Below are 23,680 nucleotides of genomic sequence, written 5' to 3'. Positions count from 1 at the left end.
CGCAATTTCTGTGATAATTCGTCAATGTGAGGGAGCGAGTGATGCAGTAAAGAAGGAATAGTGGATCGGAAAGGAGATACTCGTATCCCAAAAGAAAATCCTGTCGTTTCCATATAAACGTGCCTCGATTTAGAAGGAGAACCCCTATAACACATAGTATTTCATAGCGACGCAATTTCTGTGTTAATTCGCCAATGTGAGGGAGCGAGAGATGCAGTAAAGAAGGAATAGTGCATCGGAAAGGAGATACTCGTATCCCAAAAGAAAATCCTGTCGTTTCCATAGAAACGTTACTCGATTTAGAAGGAGAACTCCTATAACCCATAGTATTTCATAGCGACACAATTTCTGTGTTAATTCGTCAATGTGAGGGGGCGAGAGATGCAGTAAAGAAGGAGTAGTGCATGGGAAAGGAGATACTCGTATCCCAAAAGAAAATCCTGTCGTTTCCATAGAAACGTCCCTCGATTTAGAAGGAGAATTCCTATAACCCATAGTATTTCACAGTGATGCAATTTCTGTGTTAGTTCGTCAATGTGAGGAAGCGAGAGATGCAGTAAAGAAGGAATAGTGCATCGGAAAGGAGATACTCGTATCGGAAAAGAGAATCCTGTCGTTTCCATTGAAACGTTTCTCGATTTAGAAGGAGAATTCCTATAACCCATAGTATTTCGTAGCTACGCAATTTCTGTTTTAATTCGTCAATGTGAGGGAGCGAGAAATGCAGTAAAGAAGGAATAGTACATCGGAAAGGAGATACTCGTGTCCCAAAAGAAAATCCTGTCGTTTCCATAGAAACGTTCCTCCATTTAGAAGGAGAATTCCAATAACCCGTAGTATTTCATAGCGACGCAATTTCTGTGTTAATTCGTCAATGTGATGGTGCGAGAGATGCAGTAAAGATGGAATAGTGCATCGGAAAAGAGATACTCGTATCCCAAAAGAAAATCCTGTCGTTTCCATAGAAACGTTCCTCGATTTAGAAGGAGAATTCCTATAACCCATAGTATTTCATAGCGACGCAATTTCTGTGTTAATTCGTCAATGTGATGGTGCGAGAGATGCAGTAAAGAAGGAATAGTGCATCGGAAAGGAGATACTCGTATCCCAAAAGAAAATCCTGTCGTTTCCATAGAAACGTTCCTCGATTTAGAAGGAGAATTCCTATAACCCGTAGTATTTAATAGCGACGCAATTTCTGTGTTAATTCGTCAATGTGAGGGAGTGAGTGATGCAGTAAAGAAGGAATAGTGGATCGGAAAGGAGATACTCGTATCCCAAAAGAAAATCCTGTCGTTTCCATATAAACGTGCCTCGATTTAGAAGGAGAACCCCTATAACACATAGTATTTCATAGCGACGCAATTTCTGTGTTAATTCGCCAATGTGAGGGAGCGAGAGATGCAGTAAAGAAGGAATAGTGCATCGGAAAGGAGATACTCGTATCCAAAAGAAAATCCTGTCGTTTCCATACAAACGTTCATTGATTTAGAAGGGGAACTCCTAAAACACATAGTATTTCATAGCGACGCAATTTCTGTGTCAATTGGTCAATGTGAGGGAGCGAGAGATGCAGTAAAGAAGGAATAGTGCATCGGAAAGGAGATACTCGTATCCCAAAAGAAAATCCTGTCGTTTCCATAGAAACGTTACTCGATTTAGAAGGAGAATTCCTATAACCCATAGTATTTCATAGCGACGCAATTTCTGTGTTAATTCGTCAATGTGAGGGGGCGAGAGGTGCAGTAAAGAAGGAGTAGTGCATGGGAAAGGAGATACTCGTATCCCAAAAGAAAATCCTGTCGTTTCCATAGAAACGTCCCTCGATTTAGAAGGAGAATTCCTATAACCCATAGTATTTCACAGTGATGCAATTTCTGTGTTAGTTCGTCAATGTGAGGAAGCGAGAGATGCAGTAAAGAAGGAATAGTGCATCGGAAAGGAGATACTCGTATCGGAAAAGAGAATCCTGTCGTTTCCATTGAAACGTTTCTCGATTTAGAAGGAGAATTCCTATAACCCATAGTATTTCGTAGCTACGCAATTACTGTTTTAATTCGTCATTGTGAGGGAGCGAGAAATGCAGTAAAGAAGGAATAGTACATCGGAAAGGAGATACTCGTGTCCCAAAAGAAAATCCTGTCGTTTCCATAGAAACGTTCCTCCATTTAGAAGGAGAATTCCAATAACCCGTAGTATTACATAGCGACGCAATTTCTGTGTTAATTCGTCAATGTGATGGTGCGAGAGATGCAGTAAAGATGGAATAGTGCATCGGAAAAGAGATACTCGTATCCCAAAAGAAAATCCTGTCGTTTCCATAGAAACGTTCCTCGATTTAGAAGGAGAATTCCTATAACCCATAGAATTTCATAGCGACGCAATTTCTGTGATAATTCGTCAATGTGAGGGAGCGAGAGATGCAGTAAAGAAGGAACAGTGCACCGGAAAGGAGATACTCGTATCCCAAAAGAAAATCCTGTCGTCTCCATAGAAACGTTCCTCGATTTAGGAGAAGAATTCCTATAACCCATAGTATTTCATAGCGACGCAATATCTGTGTTAATTCGTCAATGTGAGGGAGCGAGTGATGCAGTAAAGAAGGAATAGTGGATCGGAAAGGAGATACTCGTATCCAAAAGAAAATCCTGTCGTTTCCATATAAACGTGCCTCGATTTAGAAGGAGAACCCCTATAACACATAGTATTTCATAGCGACGCAATTTCTGTGTTAATTCGCCAATGTGAGGGAGCGAGAGATGCAGTAAACAAGGAATAGTGCATCGGAAAGGAGATACTCGTATCCCAAAAGAAAATCCTGTCGTTTCCATAGAAACGTTACTCGATTTAGAAGGAGAACTCCTATAACCCATAGTATTTCATAGCGACACAATTTCTGTGTTAATTCGTCAATGTGAGGGGGCGAGAGATGCAGTAAAGAAGGAGTAGTGCATGGGAAAGGGGATCTCGTATCCAAAAAGAAAATCCTATCGTTTCCATAGAAACGTTCCTCGATTTAGGAGAAGCCCTATAACACATAGTATTTCACAGCGACGCAATTTCTGAGTTAATTCGTCATTGTGAGGGAGCGAGAGATGCAGTAAAGAAGGAGTAGTGCATCGGAAAGGAGATACTCGTATCGCAAAAGGGAATCCTGTCGTTTCCACAGAAACGTTTCTCGATTTAGAAGGAGAATTCCTATAACCCATAGTATTTCATAGCGACGCAATTTCTGTGTTAATTCGTCAATGTGAGGGGGCGAGAGGTGCAGTAAAGAAGGAGTAGTGCATGGGAAAGGAGATACTCGTATCCCAAAAGAAAATCCTGTCGTTTCCATAGAAACGTCCCTCGATTTAGAAGGAGAATTCCTATAACCCATAGTATTTCACAGTGATGCAATTTCTGTGTTAGTTCGTCAATGTGAGGAAGCGAGAGATGCAGTAAAGAAGGAATAGTGCATCGGAAAGGAGATACTCGTATCGGAAAAGAGAATCCTGTCGTTTCCATTGAAACGTTTCTCGATTTAGAAGGAGAATTCCTATAACCCATAGTATTTCGTAGCTACGCAATTACTGTTTTAATTCGTCATAGTGAGGGAGCGAGAAATGCAGTAAAGAAGGAATAGTACATCGGAAAGGAGATACTCGTGTCCCAAAAGAAAATCCTGTCGTTTCCATAGAAACGTTCCTCCATTTAGAAGGAGAATTCCAATAACCCGTAGTATTACATAGCGACGCAATTTCTGTGTTAATTCGTCAATGTGATGGTGCGAGAGATGCAGTAAAGATGGAATAGTGCATCGGAAAAGAGATACTCGTATCCCAAAAGAAAATCCTGTCGTTTCCATAGAAACGTTCCTCGATTTAGAAGGAGAATTCCTATAACCCATAGAATTTCATAGCGACGCAATTTCTGTGATAATTCGTCAATGTGAGGGAGCGAGAGATGCAGTAAAGAAGGAACAGTGCACCGGAAAGGAGATACTCGTATCCCAAAAGAAAATCCTGTCGTCTCCATAGAAACGTTCCTCGATTTAGGAGAAGAATTCCTATAACCCATAGTATTTCATAGCGACGCAATATCTGTGTTAATTCGTCAATGTGAGGGAGCGAGTGATGCAGTAAAGAAGGAATAGTGGATCGGAAAGGAGATACTCGTATCCAAAAGAAAATCCTGTCGTTTCCATATAAACGTGCCTCGATTTAGAAGGAGAACCCCTATAACACATAGTATTTCATAGCGACGCAATTTCTGTGTTAATTCGCCAATGTGAGGGAGCGAGAGATGCAGTAAACAAGGAATAGTGCATCGGAAAGGAGATACTCGTATCCCAAAAGAAAATCCTGTCGTTTCCATAGAAACGTTACTCGATTTAGAAGGAGAACTCCTATAACCCATAGTATTTCATAGCGACACAATTTCTGTGTTAATTCGTCAATGTGAGGGGGCGAGAGATGCAGTAAAGAAGGAGTAGTGCATGGGAAAGGGGATCTCGTATCCAAAAAGAAAATCCTGTCGTTTCCATAGAAACGTTCCTCGATTTAGGAGAAGCCCTATAACACATAGTATTTCACAGCGACGCAATTTCTGAGTTAATTCGTCATTGTGAGGGAGCGAGAGATGCAGTAAAGAAGGAGTAGTGCATCGGAAAGGAGATACTCGTATCGCAAAAGAGAATCCTGTCGTTTCCACAGAAACGTTTCTCGATTTAGAAGGAGAATTCCTATAACCCATAGTATTTCGTAGCTACGCAATTTCTGTTTTAATTCGTCAATGTGAGGGAGCGAGAAATGCAGTAAAGAAGGAATAGTGCATCGGAAAGGAGATACTCGTGTCCCAAAAGAAAATCCTGTCGTTTCCATAGAAACGTTCCTCGATTTAGAAGGAGAATTCCAATAACCCGTAGTATTTCATTGCGACGCAATTTCTGTGTTAATTCGTCAATGTGATGGTGCGAGAGATGCAGTAAAGATGGAATAGTGCATCGGAAAGGAGATACTCGTATCCCAAAAGAAAATCCTGTCGTTTCCATAGAAACGTTCCTCGATTTAGAAGGAGAATTCCTATAACCCATAGTATTTCATAGCGACGCAATTTCTGTGATAATTCGTCAATGTGAGGGAGCGAGAGATGCAGTAAAGAAGGAATAGTGCACCGGAAAGGAGATACTCGCGTCCCAAAAGAAAATCCTGTCGACTCCATAGAAACGTTCCTCGATTTAGAAGGTCTAGCGTTAAAAGGTTTTTTTTTGGCTTTTAACATTTAACCAAATATAACATTGATGATGATAATTCATGGCAATATTTGCCGACAAGATAAAGAATGCAACCTTTTAACACTAGATTGCGTACTCACGGCAGTTCTCCTTGGCCGTTTCTTGGTACGACTTGGAAAAAGAGAAAAATTTATGAATGATCGACGATGCGTCGGTTCTCGATTGTGTTTAGGAGACGTACGGATTGATTGCGTGAAAATAGTTTCTCAAATGGCCTCTTAACCCGGATTGCTTTCACGCAATCAGACTCTTCAATAAAATTACCTAAGGGACCTATTTGAATAATTAAAAAATTGGAAATGAATGCAAAACAGTGAAATTTTGTAAAAAAAGTTGTCAGATCGGAAATTGAACACGTTAATGGTCTCCCAAATACAATCGAGACACCGCGATAAAGAGCGAACCTGTAACAAAGTTCATTTAAACATAAACATTATTTGTGGTTAATTTAAAGAAAAGAATAAGCATAGATTTTCTGTACAGTGAAGCATCAATATATTGTTAAAGAACAAAGGCGTTAAACTATAAACATTAACAAATTTACAATGAATACAAAACTTACATTTTTATGTTTTTCTCATACATGGAGCAGTCCAACAATCGCTGCTTCTGTATGTGTGATATTTTGTAAAAATTAAATGTCCTGGCGTGCGCGTAAGTATTTTTTATCGTCACAAAGTTTATAAAAGCGTTTTTGTTTTCTTGGTGATAACGTGGTTTTTCACACCAAAAGAAATATAACTTGTAGCGGTGCTACACAACACGTCTTAACAAGTCGGCAACCAAACATCAAAGGTAATGAAGTACATGTTAATATATCGGCGACCAGAAGTACAACCAACTATAAAGACTCTAGAATTTTCCTAACAAATGATAAATTGTTCTTTCTTCTGTTTCGCAGCTTCTTGCTATCAAGCGCTGCGGCAATGATTTTAAATATCTGCGCCCAGCGAGTCATAGTGTTTAAAAGTACCTTTTAAACGCTGGCCGCGCGTCTTGGTATAGGCGCACATTGTAAACAGATTTTGTTTCTTTACTCTCGCGTTGTCATGCTTAGTATCATTACAAACTGCAGCTCGATGGCTATCCTTTTCTCATATGCAAAATGTCTGAAATCCAATAATATCACATTGCTTCCCGCGTGAGGAGCGATGATTCCGTCAGGATCATCGAGACTCACGCGTAGTCGTGATATTATTGCTTTCGTGGAACAAGTTAGTATTACTTGCAAAAATTCTTTACAATAGATTTTACACACTGCATCAGACATAGTGGTTAACATACAGAGTATCGGGTAAGTATATTCGTACGACTGAAATTGATAGTAATTTGTCCATAGGGTAACTACATGACAATTGAACTGTGCCCTTTCTAATGTATTGTACAAGGATAACAAATGTTCATTTCTCGGTAAAAGATAATGAAATTAAGATAAAGAGACACATACATAGATACATTATACATGGCATAATAAATATTAAAAAAAATAACAAAGAAATAAATTACTTGACTTCGCAGGAAGTCTGGGTGCTGTGTGCACTCGTGGAAAAAATATGTTACAAAAAATTGACATTCTTGTTTTACAGTGATATACTACAGGAATATTTTTGTCGTTGTTTCGTCGAAGATTTCTTGCAGTAAATACGTAGCACTTTACTTATTTGTGGCTTTTATGACCTGCAAAAAAAAATGTTTCGCTACACTTGGGTAGGTATGAGTTGCACTGGGAGTGGTAGAACTTCGGGTATAAATGATAGCACTGCACTTGAGTGGGGAAATTGATTACACTTTCACAGTGGAGGAAAAGTAGGGCATCACTTTCACTGTGGAAGTTGGAGTAGTTGTCGGGGTGTGATGTTGCGTTGGAAATACGTCGTGGGTCAGGAACTGGAAGACTGGTTCTGCAACATGTTGAGCCGTATGGTGGCGGTCTCTATTTCACTTGACACTTGTCCGTGCTTCCATTTATGTTTTCGTACATGAAAAATACAGAAAAAAAATCTGTATTAGAATGTGCTTACTTACTAATAACTTAGTCTAAAAGAAAATTGGGTTAGGTAAGGATAACAATTGTTTATGTACATAAGGTCTCATTCTCTTAGGAATGCTTAGTTCTCATATTTATCTATTTTCCTGGTTTTATTTGGTTCGACACGTTTTCGTCATTACTCGGCCTGGTCAGTAAATTCGGTAGCTATTGTCAAAATCGAGCCTAAGACTCTTCCGATTAGTGTCTTTATAATTTCACAAGGTACATGAGTGCTTAATTCATTGCTTTATCATATTTTATTTTGAATGCATTTCAAACACATTTGGCATCCGCGCTCGTTGTGCAAAGAAAAATTGATTGTTGAGCGCTCAGCGTACACAGTGTTACGTCCGTTGGTCACAATCACGTGATAATAACTTGACAGTTCCACAACGCTAGCAGCAGTATTCTGCGAGAAGCAGAGCGTTTGGTGTCTACTAGCCGTGGTGTGAGTTTTTACACAGTTCTTCATTGACTGGATTACGAAAGCAGCCAGATGCGGCGACTCCCGCAGCTGTTTCGAAGAATGCGTCCGTGTAAAGGCGTACAGTACCGTTTGTGGTAAGTACAACACTTATTCACTTTCACTCTTCGGCTTTCTACATCGTGGTTTCGTGGTACAAGTACTTATAACATTACTTCACACGCGGTATTTCACACGTGTCCTTGGAGTTATCACCTTTTCAGTTCACACGTCATTGTTAATTCGTGTTCACATTTATTTGGTCGTCATGTTAAGGTTCACACGCACCACTTTTATACGTGTCCATTAATTACTTGTCTATAGTCGGTTCACACGCAGCAGCACATACGTGTCCATTTATTACTGACTGCATTATTACTAAAAAGTACAGTTAACATTTAGCATACATATCATGTCTAAAAATTATTTACAAAGAAATGTTTAGCCTGACGAAAAGCGTGTCTCTTGTTCGTAGTTTGTGCTTCCAAGGCACTTTAGGTTTACACTTTGTTCGAAATCTTGTTATTCTTTTCTTTTTACAATAGTTACTTTTTTCGCAAGTTCAGCTCTTTTATTTTCTCTCTATTACGTCGTTAGTTAGAAGACATAGTCAATGTGGCTTCGTTTACGTGATGAACAGTTCGTGTTCAAACTACCATTAGGGTAATTGGGAAGCTTGGTGTTCCCTGTCGTGCAATTGCACATAACAAATCTTAATTGAACTCGCAATTTGCGGAGAATAAGCATAGCCCGTCGACAACCAATGTGTCACGACTATCCATTCGTATAGCCTGTATGTATCAATCATGCAACCAGCTCGTAAAATTCACTTCTCTACTGGATAAGGTAGGATGGTAAGGATACTGGTTAGAGGAAAACACAAAAGACTTTTATGGAGTGAAGAGATTTGAAGACACAGTGTTAATGACGTATGATATGATGAGCTTAACATAAATTATTATCACCTTAGTTTTTCATGACAAATAGTATAATTAAATCGATACAGTAGTTTCAGTGTCGTCTGATCCAGCTCTCTAAACAATTTTCTATGCATATCTAAAATTACTTAAACCATGCATTAGCAGTGAACTGTGTCTGTTAACTATCTCCTGTTCCATGTATCGTAAAATTGTTTTCTAAAAAAAAATAAAAAAAAAAAGTCGTATCTCGAGGACCTGAAATAGATATTTCTAGTACTAAACTAATTTATTTATAAATGATCTTTGTATTTCAGCTGCACTGTGCCGTAAAATTGTTATGAGCGTATACGGTTTTCTCCGTATTATAATAAAATAATTGAGTTGCGCACTTCTTTCCTGCTACCTGGATCGTTATTGACTTACTTGATTCTTATATGCTAAGCTGCTGCTTTTTGCCTGCTGCGTTTCATAGGTGGTCTCATAAAATTTGTTGTCACACACTCCTTATGCATAACATAACATTTACTTTTATTTATTTATTTTTTTATTTATTTACGAGCAATCATTCTGGTCTGAATGATCATTTTAATTTATTTCATTCAAGAGGAGAGAGCTTTGCTATACTTAAAACTAGTGGTAGCAGGTGGCACTTAGCACGTCCCTACTATAATATTTATTTGTCAGCTCTTTCGGCTGTGGCCGTTCATGGCTCAATTAACTTAAAACTAACTTACATCTAAGGCAAATCTTGCTCTCCTACAATAAATGTGTTTTACTTAAGGTGCTCATATAAATTACTTATCTTGTTGTGGCAGGTCGACAGGGTGTTAGTCCTGTGCACTACTCTTACATACATTGGTACTTCACACATAGTATGACAACTTATAGTGTGTGTATATTTTATTTTAGGAGCTTAACTTAACAGATATTTTCAATGGTTGACTCGGTATTTCTTCAAGTCTGCGTGATGAAACAATCCTTTTATTCGTCCAGATACAGGGTCAGCTAATAGATAGCAACCAATGTGCGGCTTTCTTAAGATATATATGGTCCTTCATACAAGTGCTGCCACTTGCGATTCTTATGATGAATCAAAGATGGTTTGAAGTGGGTCTTTAATAGTACTCGTTCATTTATACGATACGATAAGACTTTGCTAATGTGTTTGTCATGCGCCTTTTTTCTTAGGTTGGCATGAGTGGTTAAAGATAGAGAGCTTATTGGTTCCGCAGCTTCCCCGTGGAGGCCTAAAGAAGCTGCTAATGGTTTTCCGACTGGGGTGGAGCTGAAATGTCAGTTATTTTTATTTGACTAGTATTTTGCGACCTACCAGGTCGAAAATTTGCGTTCGTATCCCATACGACTTGTGCATCTGTTGATTGCGTGTTATTTGACATCGCGTTTGGTGCTTGGCTCGCCTGTGTGTAAAAAATAGTCGGATATCCTTGGCTATTATAACCGGCGGTGTCAGGAAAAGCATCCGACGAATTGTCCTGACTATTGTTCCTGAACTGTTGGTTCGGTTGGTGAGAAAATGTCGCACTTTTCGGCTGTGAAAAATTTATTTGCTGAGAGGGAGTGAAGTGACTCGGCTGACTGTACTGTTGTGGTCTGTTATAATTGGTCCATTTCTTTCCCTTGTGACGATTTCCATTATTCGTCTTGTTGTTCTGGTACTGGTAATTACCGTTATGATTTATCGGTGAATTACCGTATTGTTGCTGTGTGTTTTGATAAATCGGATTGTATCTATTCTGGTGTGGATATTTGTTATATTGTTTTCCATTACGGCGGTTGAAACTGTTATGATTGCCGTAAGGCTGAGCGTTTGGTTGTCCCGTGTTATGTTGGTATGACATTCCATTGACGCAATTTGTTATGTGCTGCTGCGGAGCGGGCGGTCCATTATTATAATTATTCCGCGCGCTCGCACGCACATACTCATAGATCATATCCAAATTGTCAAGAACAGAAAGAAAGGCTTCTAGGTCTTCTTCACTCACATTAACTAGTTTTTCTCTTATTGACACAGGAAGTTTTGACTTTAAGATCATGATTACATCTTTGGTTGAAATGGGCGTGTCCCAGTACTGAATTTTACGTAGATATTTTTCAAAATAACGTCTCAAAACTCCTCCTTTGGTGTTGAAAGGTTCGGCGTTGTAAACCTCTTTTCGGAGTCTTTGTTGTATACCTGAACTCCAGAATTTATTCAAAAAGTGCTTTTCAAAATCTGCATAGGTGTGACATTTGTCTATTATTTCTGTACCCCAAATTGATCCTTCACCGTGTACATAGCCTAAGATGAACTGTATCCGCTGCCTGTCGTTCCATGATTCCGGAAAAGCACCTGTGAATGATTTTAGAAATACCATGGGATGTATATTTCGTTTTTCAGGTATAAAAGGCTGAAAAGCTCTGTGTTTTAGCACACTCTCGTCTCGCATTAGTTCAACGAGTGTTAGTTGATCGGCATGACTACGTGACGTAGAAGATTCACCACGCGTATTATTTACTGTTGGTGAGAATTGTACCTGACACTCGGGATATTGACGATTATCGTGTTCTGGCGGTAGCGAATACTCACTTTGATTGTCACCTTGCAATTCCGTAACTTGTCGTCTCAGTTGATCTATATCATTGCTTAGCTGACGTTTCCATTCCGGAAGATCGTGGCTAAATGCTCGTCTGATATCACCTAATTCACTGGTTAAAGTGTCACCAGAAGTACCGGGAGCAGTTAAGATTTCTGCTGTAGCAGATTTAACCGTACCCTTTAGTTCAGCGTGTACCTTGCTGACAATGTGCTGTTCTTTGGATTGCATCCACTCTTCAAATTCCCTATTAAGTGTATTGCTTATACCGGTGTTGACATCTGCGATCTTTTTGTCAATATTGACATCGGATATTTGCTGAGCAAGGTCTTCGACTCGCTCGCCAACGTGGTTGACACTTTCTGTCAATTGGCTTACTCTCTTTGAAACATCACTGTAATGTTTCAAAGAGTCACACACAGTTGATTTACACACATCTATTTGGGCCTGCATATCTATGAACTTGCTACCAATATTGGTCTCAGCGGATTCCACCATCGAAAGAACACTATCAATTTTTGCGTGTACGCTTGCGTTTAGCTCGCTTGCGTAAGCAGTGGTAATGGCTTTAATTTTTTCCTCCATGGTGTCATTCGAATTTTTGATTTGTGCTTGGATGTCCTCTATCCTTGATTCTAAACTGCTGAACCTGCTGTCACTTTGATTTGCTAACTGACTGATTTGCGTTCCAAGATTGTCACTTTGGTTTGTTAACTGACTGATTTGCGTTCCAAGATTGTCACTTTGGTTTGTTAACTGACTGATTTGCGTTTCAATATTGTCACTTTGGTTTGTTAACTGACTGATTTGCGTTTCAATATTGTCACTTTGGTTTGTTAACTGTGCCATGTTTGCTTCAAAACTGGTTTTCATATCAGCAAACAATTTTAGTATATCTGACAGCGAGCATTCATGTGACTGCGACGCGGTCTGTGGCGCCGACAGCTCACGTGTCGCTTCGTCGTCTGTTGTTCCCTCACTACGAGATTCAGGTTTGTTTACACCCGCGCGCGGTCTAAGTTGCCTTGGTTGCTCATCAGCCATCGTAAATTTAAAGTAGTTACACTGCACGAGCTAGAAAAGATAATTTTTTTTTTTAAAATTATGATTTTCACTTGTCTGGTGCGCCAAGGATTTCGCGTCCTGATTTCACAGATATTGCTTGCGCGTTATAAACATTTGAAACTCTGACACACGAAAATGCCAATATGGCAACGGGAGTGACAAAACAAATGAAAAACACTTATAGAGCACTGAAACTGGCACAGATAGCGGCCATTGTGATTCACTAAAATTCACAACAATGGATATTCTTGCTAACTATTTCTAGCTATTGTAAGCGAAATGATGAAATAGAGGCGGGTCTAATAGAAAAAAAAGAAACAGAAATTTGGAAATTAAATTGCTTGAGGAAAAGGAAAAAAGCGTAAAGAGTGAATGTCACGAGCCGACTGAATGCTCGGTACGCAAAGCTTCAAACGTAATGAAACATCGTACTCACATTAGTTGTCTTGCGCGCTGCTATTTATTGCTGTTGTGGATTCTTGCTGCGATTTTCTGCATATGCGTCCCTTTTTTTTTATCACTGGTTTTGGCTTCCAATTTTCTCCAGATGGTAGCATGAAAATAAAAAGAACAAATTAGTTTTTTAGTTAGGTCCCTGTTCGGGCGCCACATCTAGCGTTAAAAGGTTTTTTTTTTGGCTTTTAACATTTAACCAAATATAACATTGATGATGATAATTCATGGCAATGTTTGCCGACAAGATAAAGAATGCAACCTTTTAACACTAGATTGCGTACTCACGGCAGTTCTCCTTGGCCGTTTCTTGGTACGACTTGGAAAAAGAGAAAAATTTATGAATGATCGACGATGCGTCGGTTCTCGATTGTGTTTAGGAGACGTACGGATTGATTGCGTGAAAATAGTTTCTCAAATGGCCTCTTAACCCGGATTGCTTTCACGCAATCAGACTCTTCAATAAAATTACCTAAGGGACCTATTTGAATAATTAAAAAATTGGAAATGAATGCAAAACAGTGAAATTTTGTAAAAAAAGTTGTCAGATCGGAAATTGAACACGTTAATGGTCTCCCAAATACAATCGAAACACCGCGATAAAGAGCGAACCTGTAACAAAGTTCATTTAAACATAAACATTATTTGTGGTTAATTTAAAGAAAAGAATAAGCATAGATTTTCTGTACAGTGAAGCATCAATATATTGTTAAAGAACAAAGGCGTTAAACTATAAACATTAACAAATTTACAATGAATACAAAACTTACATTTTTATGTTTTTCTCATACATGGAGTAGTCCAACAATCGCTGCTTCTGTATGTGTGATATTTTGTAAAAATTAAATGTCCTGGCGTGCGCGTAAGTATTTTTTATCGTCACAAAGTTTATAAAAGCGTTTTTGTTTTCTTGGTGATAACGTGGTTTTTCACACCAAAAGAAATATAACTTGTAGCGGTGCTACACAACACGTCTTAACAAGTCGGCAACCAAACATCAAAGGTAATGAAGTACATGTTAATATATCGGCGACCAGAAGTACAACCAACTATAAAGACTCTAGAATTTTCCTAACAAATGATAAATTGTTCTTTCTTCTGTTTCGCAGCTTCTTGCTATCAAGCGCTGCGGCAATGATTTTAAATATCTGCGCCCAGCGAGTCATAGTGTATAAAAGTACCTTTTAAACGCTGGCCGCGCGTCTTGGTATAGGCGCACATTGTAAACAGATTTTGTTTCTTTACACTCGCGTTGTCATGCTTAGTATCATTACAAACTGCAGCTCGATGGCTATCCTTTTCTCATATGCAAAATGTCTGAAATCCAATAATATCACAAAGGAGAACTCCTATAACACATAGTATTTTATAGCGACGCAATTTCTGTGTGAATTCGTCAATGTCATGGATCGAGAGATGCAGTAAAGAAGGAATAGTGCAACGGAAAGGAGATACTCGTATCCCAAAAGAAAATCCTCTCGTTTCCATAGAAACGTTCCTCGATGTAGAAGGAGAATTCCTATAACCCATAGTATTTCATAGCGACGCAATTTCTGTGTTAATTAGTCAATGTGAATGAGCGAGAGATGCATTAAAGAAGGAATAGTGCATCGGAAAGGAGATACTCGTATCCCAAAGGAAAATCCTGTCGTTTCCATAGAAACGTTATTCGATTTAGAAAGAGACGTCATTGAACCCATAGTTTTTCATAGCGACGCAATTTCTGCGATAATTCGTCAATGTGAGGGAGCGAGAAATGCAGTAAAGAAGGAATAGAGCATTGGAAAGGAGATACTCGTATCCCAAAAGAAAATCCTCTCGTTTTCATAGAAACGTCCATCGATTTAGAAGGAGAATTCCTATAACCCATAGTATTTCGTAGCTACGCAATTTCTGTTTTAATTCGTCAATGTGAGGGAGCGAGAAATGCAGTAAAGAAGGAATAGTGCATCGGAAAGGAGATACTCGTTTCGCAAAAGAAAATCTTGTCGTTTCCATAGAAACGTCCCTCGATTTAGAATGAGAATTCCTATAACCCATAGTATTTCACAGTGACGCAATTTCGGTGTTAATTCGTCAATGTGAGGGAGCGAGAGATGCAGTAAAGAAGGAATAGTGCATCGGAAATGAGATACTCGTATCCCAAAAGAAAATCCTGTCGTTTCTATAGAAACGTTACACGAATTAGGAAGAGACGTCATTGAACCCATAGTATTTCATAGCGACGCAACATCTGTGTTACTTCGTCAATGTGAGGGAGCGAGAGATGCAGTAAAGAAGGAAAAGTGCAGCGGAAAGGAGATACTCGTATCCCAAAAGACAATCATGTCGTTTCCATAGAAACGTTCCTCGATTAAGAAGGAGAACTCCTATAACCCACAGTATTTCATAGTGACGCAATTTCTGTGTTAATTCGTCAATGTGATGGAGCGAGAGATGCAGTAAAGAAGGAATAGTGCATCGGAAAGGAGATACTCGTATCCCAAAAGAAAATCCTGTCGGTTCCATAGAAACGTTCCTAGATTTAAAAGAAGAATTCCTATAACCCATAGTATTTCATAGCGACGCAATTTCTGTGTTAATTCGTCAATGTGATGGAGCGAGAGCTGCACTAAAGAAGAAATAGTGCATTCTAAAGGAGATACTCGTATCCCAAAAGAAAATCCTGTCGTTTCCATAGAATTGTTCCTCGATTTAGAAGGAGAATTTCTATAACTTATAGTATTTCATAGCGACGCAATTTCTGTGTTAATTCGTCTATGTGAGGGGGCGAGAGATGCAGTAAAGAAGGAATAGTGCATCGGTAAGGAGATACACGTATCCCAAAAGAAAATCCTGTCGTTTCCATAGAAACGTTCCTCGATTTAGAAGGAGAATTCCTATAACCCATAGAATTTCATAGCGACGCAATTTCTGTGTTAATTCGTCAATGTGATGGTGCGAGAGATGCAGTAAAGAAGGAATAGTGCATCGGAAAGGAGATACTCGTATCCCAAAAGAAAATCCTGTCGTTTCCATAGAAACGTTCCTCGATTTAGAAGGAGAATTCCTATAACCAATAGAATTTCATAGCGACGCAATTTCTGTGTTAATTCGTCAATGTGATGGTGCGAGAGATGCAGTAAAGAAGGAATAGTGCATCGGAAAGGAGATACTCGTATCCCAAAAGAAAGTCCTGTCGTCTCCATAGAAACGTTCCTCGATTTAGGAGAAGAATTTCTATAACCCATAGTATTTCATAGCGACGCAATTTCTGTGTTAATTCGTCAATGTGAGGGAGCGAGTGATGCAGTAAAGAAGGAATAGTGGATCGGAAAGGAGATACTCGTATCCCAAAAGAAAATCCTGTCGTTTCCATATAAACGTGCCTCGATTTAGAAGGAGAACCCCTATAACACATAGTATTTCATAGCGACGCAATTTCTGTGTTTATTCGCCAATGTGAGGGAGCGAGAGATGCAGTAAAGAAGGAATAGTGCATCGGAAAGGAGATACTCGTATCCCAAAAGAAAATCCTGTCGTTTCCATAGAAACGTTACTCGATTTAGAAGGAGAACTCCTATAACCCATAGTATTTCATAGCGACACAATTTCTGTGTTAATTCGTCAATGTGAGGGGGCGAGAGATGCAGTAAAGAAGGAGTAGTGCATGGGAAAGGAGATACTCGTATCCCAAAAGAAAATCCTGTCGTTTCCATAGAAACGTCCCTCGATTTAGAAGGAGAATTCCTATAACCCATAGTATTTCACAGTGATGCAATTTCTGTGTTAGTTCGTCAATGTGAGGAAGCGAGAGATGCAGTAAAGAAGGAATAGTGCATCGGAAAGGAGATACTCGTATCGGAAAAGAGAATCCTGTCGTTTCCATTGAAACGTTTCTCGAATTAGAAGGAGAATTCCTATAACCCATAGTATTTCGTAGCTACGCAATTTCTGTTTTAATTCGTCAATGTGAGGGAGCGAGAAATGCAGTAAAGAAGGAATAGTACATCGGAAAGGAGATACTCGTGTCCCAAAAGAAAATCCTGTCGTTTCCATAGAAACGTTCCTCCATTTAGAAGGAGAATTCCAATAACCCGTAGTATTTCATAGCGACGCAATTTCTGTGTTAATTCGTCAATGTGATGGTGCGAGAGATGCAGTAAAGATGGAATAGTGCATCGGAAAAGAGATTCTCGTATCCCAAAAGAAAATCCTGTCGTTTCCATAGAAACGTTCCTCGATTTAGAAGGAGAATTCCTATAACCCATAGTATTTCATAGCGACGCAATTTCTGTGTTAATTCGTCAATGTGATGGTGCGAGAGATGCAGTAAAGAAGGAATAGTGCATCGGAAAGGAGATACTCGTATCCCAAAAGAAAATCCTGTCGTTTCCATAGAAACGTTCCTCGATTTAGAAGGAGAATTCCTATAACCCGTAGTATTTAATAGCGACGCAATTTCTGTGTTAATTCGTCAATGTGAGGGAGTGAGTGATGCAGTAAAGAAGGAATAGTGGATCGGAAAGGAGATACTCGTATCCCAAAAGAAAATCCTGTCGTTTCCATATAAACGTGCCTCGATTTAGAAGGAGAACCCCTATAACACATAGTATTTCATAGCGACGCAATTTCTGTGTTAATTCGCCAATGTGAGGGAGCGAGAGATGCAGTAAAGAAGGAATAGTGCATCGGAAAGGAGATACTCGTATCCAAAAGAAAATCCTGTCGTTTCCATACAAACGTTCATTGATTTAGAAGGGGAACTCCTAAAACACATAGTATTTCATAGCGACGCAATTTCTGTGTCAATTGGTCAATGTGAGGGAGCGAGAGATGCAGTAAAGAAGGAATAGTGCATCGGAAAGGAGATACTCGTATCCCAAAAGAAAATCCTGTCGTTTCCATAGAAACGTTACTCGATTTAGAAGGAGAATTCCTATAACCCATAGTATTTCATAGCGACGCAATTTCTGTGTTAATTCGTCAATGTGAGGGGGCGAGAGGTGCAGTAAAGAAGGAGTATTGCATGGGAAAGGAGAAACTCGTATCCCAAAAGAAAATCCTGTCGTTTCCATAGAAACGTCCCTCGATTTAGAAGGAGAATTCCTATAACCCATAGTATTTCACAGTGATGCAATTTCTGTGTTAGTTCGTCAATGTGAGGAAGCGAGAGATGCAGTAAAGAAGGAATAGTGCATCGGAAAGGAGATACTCGTATCGGAAAAGCGAATCCTGTCGTTTCCATTGAAACGTTTCTCGATTTAGAAGGAGAATTCCTATAACCCATAGTATTTCGTAGCTACGCAATTTCTGTTTTAATTCGTCAATGTGAGGGAGCGAGAAATGCAGTAAAGAAGGAATAGTGCATCGGAAAGGAGATACTCGTTTCGCAAAAGAAAATCTTGTCGTTTCCATAGAAACGTCCCTCGATTTAGAATGAGAATTCCTATAACCCATAGTATTTCACAGTGACGCAATTTCGGTGTTAATTCGTCAATGTGAGGGAGCGAGAGATGCAGTAAAGAAGGAATAGTGCATCGGAAATGAGATACTCGTATCCCAAAAGAAAATCCTGTCGTTTCTATAGAAACGTTACTCGAATTAGGAAGAGACGTCATTGAACCCATAGTATTTCATAGCGACGCAACATCTGTGTTACTTCGTCAATGTGAGGGAGCGAGAGATGCAGTAAAGAAGGAAAAGTGCAGCGGAAAGGAGATACTCGTATCCCAAAAGACAATCATGTCGTTTCCATAGAAACGTTCCTCGATTAAGAAGGAGAACTCCTATAACCCACAGTATTTCATAGTGACGCAATTTCTGTGTTAATTCGTCAATGTGATGGAGCGAGAGATGCAGTAAAGAAGGAATAGTGCATCGGAAAGGAGATACTCGTATCCCAAAAGAAAATCCTGTCGGTTCCATAGAAACGTTCCTAGATTTAAAAGAAGAATTCCTATAACCCATAGTATTTCATAGCGACGCAATTTCTGTGTTAATTCGTCAATGTGATGGAGCGAGAGCTGCACTAAAGAAGAAATAGTGCATTCTAAAGGAGATACTCGTATCCCAAAAGAAAATCCTGTCGTTTCCATAGAATTGTTCCTCGATTTAGAAGGAGAATTTCTATAACTTATAGTATTTCATAGCGACGCAATTTCTGTGTTAATTCGTCTATGTGAGGGGGCGAGAGATGCAGAAAAGAAGGAATAGTGCATCGGTAAGGAGATACACGTATCCCAAAAGAAAATCCTGTCGTTTCCATAGAAACGTTCCTCGATTTAGAAGGAGAATTCCTATAACCCATAGAATTTCATAGCGACGCAATTTCTGTGTTAATTCGTCAATGTGATGGTGCGAGAGATGCAGTAAAGAAGGAATAGTGCATCGGAAAGGAGATACTCGTATCCCAAAAGAAAATCCTGTCGTTTCCATAGAAACGTTCCTCGATTTAGAAGGAGAATTCCTATAACCAATAGAATTTCATAGCGACGCAATTTCTGTGTTAATTCGTCAATGTGATGGTGCGAGAGATGCAGTAAAGAAGGAATAGTGCATCGGAAAGGAGATACTCGTATCCCAAAAGAAAGTCCTGTCGTCTCCATAGAAACGTTCCTCGATTTAGGAGAAGAATTTCTATAACCCATAGTATTTCATAGCGACGCAATTTCTGTGTTAATTCGTCAATGTGAGGGAGCGAGTGATGCAGTAAAGAAGGAATAGTGGATCGGAAAGGAGATACTCGTATCCCAAAAGAAAATCCTGTCGTTTCCATATAAACGTGCCTCGATTTAGAAGGAGAACCCCTATAACACATAGTATTTCATAGCGACGCAATTTCTGTGTTTATTCGCCAATGTGAGGGAGCGAGAGATGCAGTAAAGAAGGAATAGTGCATCGGAAAGGAGATACTCGTATCCCAAAAGAAAATCCTGTCGTTTCCATAGAAACGTTACTCGATTTAGAAGGAGAACTCCTATAACCCATAGTATTTCATAGCGACACAATTTCTGTGTTAATTCGTCAATGTGAGGGGGCGAGAGATGCAGTAAAGAAGGAGTAGTGCATGGGAAAGGAGATACTCGTATCCCAAAAGAAAATCCTGTCGTTTCCATAGAAACGTCCCTCGATTTAGAAGGAGAATTCCTATAACCCATAGTATTTCACAGTGATGCAATTTCTGTGTTAGTTCGTCAATGTGAGGAAGCGAGAGATGCAGTAAAGAAGGAATAGTGCATCGGAAAGGAGATACTCGTATCGGAAAAGAGAATCCTGTCGTTTCCATTGAAACGTTTCTCGAATTAGAAGGAGAATTCCTATAACCCATAGTATTTCGTAGCTACGCAATTTCTGTTTTAATTCGTCAATGTGAGGGAGCGAGAAATGCAGTAAAGAAGGAATAGTACATCGGAAAGGAGATACTCGTGTCCCAAAAGAAAATCCTGTCGTTTCCATAGAAACGTTCCTCCATTTAGAAGGAGAATTCCAATAACCCGTAGTATTTCATAGCGACGCAATTTCTGTGTTAATTCGTCAATGTGATGGTGCGAGAGATGCAGTAAAGATGGAATAGTGCATCGGAAAAGAGATACTCGTATCCCAAAAGAAAATCCTGTCGTTTCCATAGAAACGTTCCTCGATTTAGAAGGAGAATTCCTATAACCCATAGTATTTCATAGCGACGCAATTTCTGTGTTAATTCGTCAATGTGATGGTGCGAGAGATGCAGTAAAGAAGGAATAGTGCATCGGAAAGGAGATACTCGTATCCCAAAAGAAAATCCTGTCGTTTCCATAGAAACGTTCCTCGATTTAGAAGGAGAATTCCTATAACCCGTAGTATTTAATAGCGACGCAATTTCTGTGTTAATTCGTCAATGTGAGGGAGTGAGTGATGCAGTAAAGAAGGAATAGTGGATCGGAAAGGAGATACTCGTATCCCAAAAGAAAATCCTGTCGTTTCCATATAAACGTGCCTCGATTTAGAAGGAGAACCCCTATAACACATAGTATTTCATAGCGACGCAATTTCTGTGTTAATTCGCTAATGTGAGGGAGCGAGAGATGCAGTAAAGAAGGAATAGTGCATCGGAAAGGAGATACTCGTATCCAAAAGAAAATCCTGTCGTTTCCATACAAACGTTCATTGATTTAGAAGGGGAACTCCTAAAACACATAGTATTTCATAGCGACGCAATTTCTGTGTCAATTGGTCAATGTGAGGGAGCGAGAGATGCAGTAAAGAAGGAATAGTGCATCGGAAAGGAGATACTCGTATCCCAAAAGAAAATCCTGTCGTTTCCATAGAAACGTTACTCGATTTAGAAGGAGAATTCCTATAACCCATAGTATTTCATAGCGACGCAATTTCTGTGTTAATTCGTCAATGTGAGGGGGCGAGAGGTGCAGTAAAGAAGGAGTAGTGCATGGGAAAGGAGAAACTCGTATCCCAAAAGAAAATCCTGTCGTTTCCATAGAAACGTCCCTCGATTTAGAAGGAGAATTCCTATAACCCATAGTATTTCACAGTGATGCAATTTCTGTGTTAGTTCGTCAATGTGAGGAAGCGAGAGATGCAGTAAAGAAGGAATAGTGCATCGGAAAGGAGATACTCGTATCGGAAAAGCGAATCCTGTCGTTTCCATTGAAACGTTTCTCGATTTAGAAGGAGAATTCCTATAACCCATAGTATTTCGTAGCTACGCAATTTCTGTTTTAATTCGTCAATGTGAGGGAGCGAGAAATGCAGTAAAGAAGGAATAGTACATCGGAAAGGAGATACTCGTGTCCCAAAAGAAAATCCTGTCGTTTCCATAGAAACGTTCCTCCATTTAGAAGGAGAATTCCAATAACCCGTAGTATTTCATAGCGACGCAATTTCTGTGTTAATTCGTCAATGTGATGGTGCGAGAGATGCAGTAAAGATGGAATAGTGCATCGGAAAAGAGATACTCGTATCCCAAAAGAAAATCCTGTCGTTTCCATAGAAACGTTCCTCGATTTAGAAGGAGAATTCCTATAACCCATAGAATTTCATAGCGACGCAATTTCTGTGATAATTCGTCAATGTGAGGGAGCGAGAGATGCAGTAAAGAAGGAACAGTGCACCGGAAAGGAGATACTCGTATCCCAAAAGAAAATCCTGTCGTCTCCATAGAAACGTTCCTCGATTTAGGAGAAGAATTTCTATAACCCATAGTATTTCATAGCGACGCAATTTCTGTGTTAATTCGTCAATGTGAGGGAGCGAGTGATGCAGTAAAGAAGGAATAGTGGATCGGAAAGGAGATACTCGTATCCAAAAGAAAATCCTGTCGTTTCCATATAAACGTGCCTCGATTTAGAAGGAGAACCCCTATAACACATAGTATTTCATAGCGACACAATTTCTGTGTTAATTCGTCAATGTGAGGGGGCGAGAGATGCAGTAAAGAAGGAGTAGTGCATGGGAAAGGGGATCTCGTATCCAAAAAGAAAATCCTGTCGTTTCCATAGAAACGTTCCTCGATTTAGGAGAAGCCCTATAACACATAGTATTTCACAGCGACGCAATTTCTGAGTTAATTCGTCATTGTGAGGGAGCGAGAGATGCAGTAAAGAAGGAGTAGTGCATCGGAAAGGAGATACTCGTATCGCAAAAGAGAATCCTGTCGTTTCCACAGAAACGTTTCTCGATTTAGAAGGAGAATTCCTATAACCCATAGTATTTCGTAGCTACGCAATTTCTGTTTTAATTCGTCAATGTGAGGGAGCGAGAAATGCAGTAAAGAAGGAATAGTGCATCGGAAAGGAGATACTCGTGTCCCAAAAGAAAATCCTGTCGTTTCCATAGAAACGTTCCTCGATTTAGAAGGAGAATTCCAATAACCCGTAGTATTTCATTGCGACGCAATTTCTGTGTTAATTCGTCAATGTGATGGTGCGAGAGATGCAGTAAAGATGGAATAGTGCATCGGAAAGGAGATACTCGTATCCCAAAAGAAAATCCTGTCGTTTCCATAGAAACGTTCCTCGATTTAGAAGGAGAATTCCTATAACCCATAGTATTTCATAGCGACGCAATTTCTGTGATAATTCGTCAATGTGAGGGAGCGAGAGATGCAGTAAAGAAGGAATAGTGCACCGGAAAGGAGATACTCGCGTCCCAAAAGAAAATCCTGTCGACTCCATAGAAACGTTCCTCGATTTAGAAGGTCTAGCGTTAAAAGGTTTTTTTTTGGCTTTTAACATTTAACCAAATATAACATTGATGATGATAATTCATGGCAATGTTTGCCGACAAGATGAAGAATGCAACCTTTTAACACTAGATTGCGTACTCACGGCAGTTCTCCTTGGCCGTTTCTTGGTACGACTTGGAAAAAGAGAAAAATTTATGAATGATCGACGATGCGTCGGTTCTCGATTGTGTTTAGGAGACGTACGGATTGATTGCGTGAAAATAGTTTCTCAAATGGCCTCTTAACCCGGATTGCTTTCACGCAATCAGACTCTTCAATAAAATTACCTAAGGGACCTATTTGAATAATTAAAAAATTGGAAATGAATGCAAAACAGTGAAATTTTGTAAAAAAAGTTGTCAGATCGGAAATTGAACACGTTAATGGTCTCCCAAATACAATCGAGACACCGCGATAAAGAGCGAACCTGTAACAAAGTGCATTTAAACATAAACATTATTTGTGGTTAATTTAAAGAAAAGAATAAGCATAGATTTTCTGTACAGTGAAGCATCAATATATTGTTAAAGAACAAAGGCGTTAAACTATAAACATTAACAAATTTACAATGAATACAAAACTTACATTTTTATGTTTTTCTCATACATGGAGCAGTCCAACAATCGCTGCTTCTGTATGTGTGATATTTTGTAAAAATTAAATGTCCTGGCGTGCGCGTA

The sequence above is a fragment of the Schistocerca cancellata genome, unplaced genomic scaffold (genome assembly GCF_023864275.1).
Source record: "Schistocerca cancellata isolate TAMUIC-IGC-003103 unplaced genomic scaffold, iqSchCanc2.1 HiC_scaffold_1147, whole genome shotgun sequence".
NCBI classification, from domain to species: Eukaryota; Metazoa; Arthropoda; class Insecta; order Orthoptera; family Acrididae; genus Schistocerca; species Schistocerca cancellata.
This window is presented reverse-complemented; position numbering follows the sequence as displayed.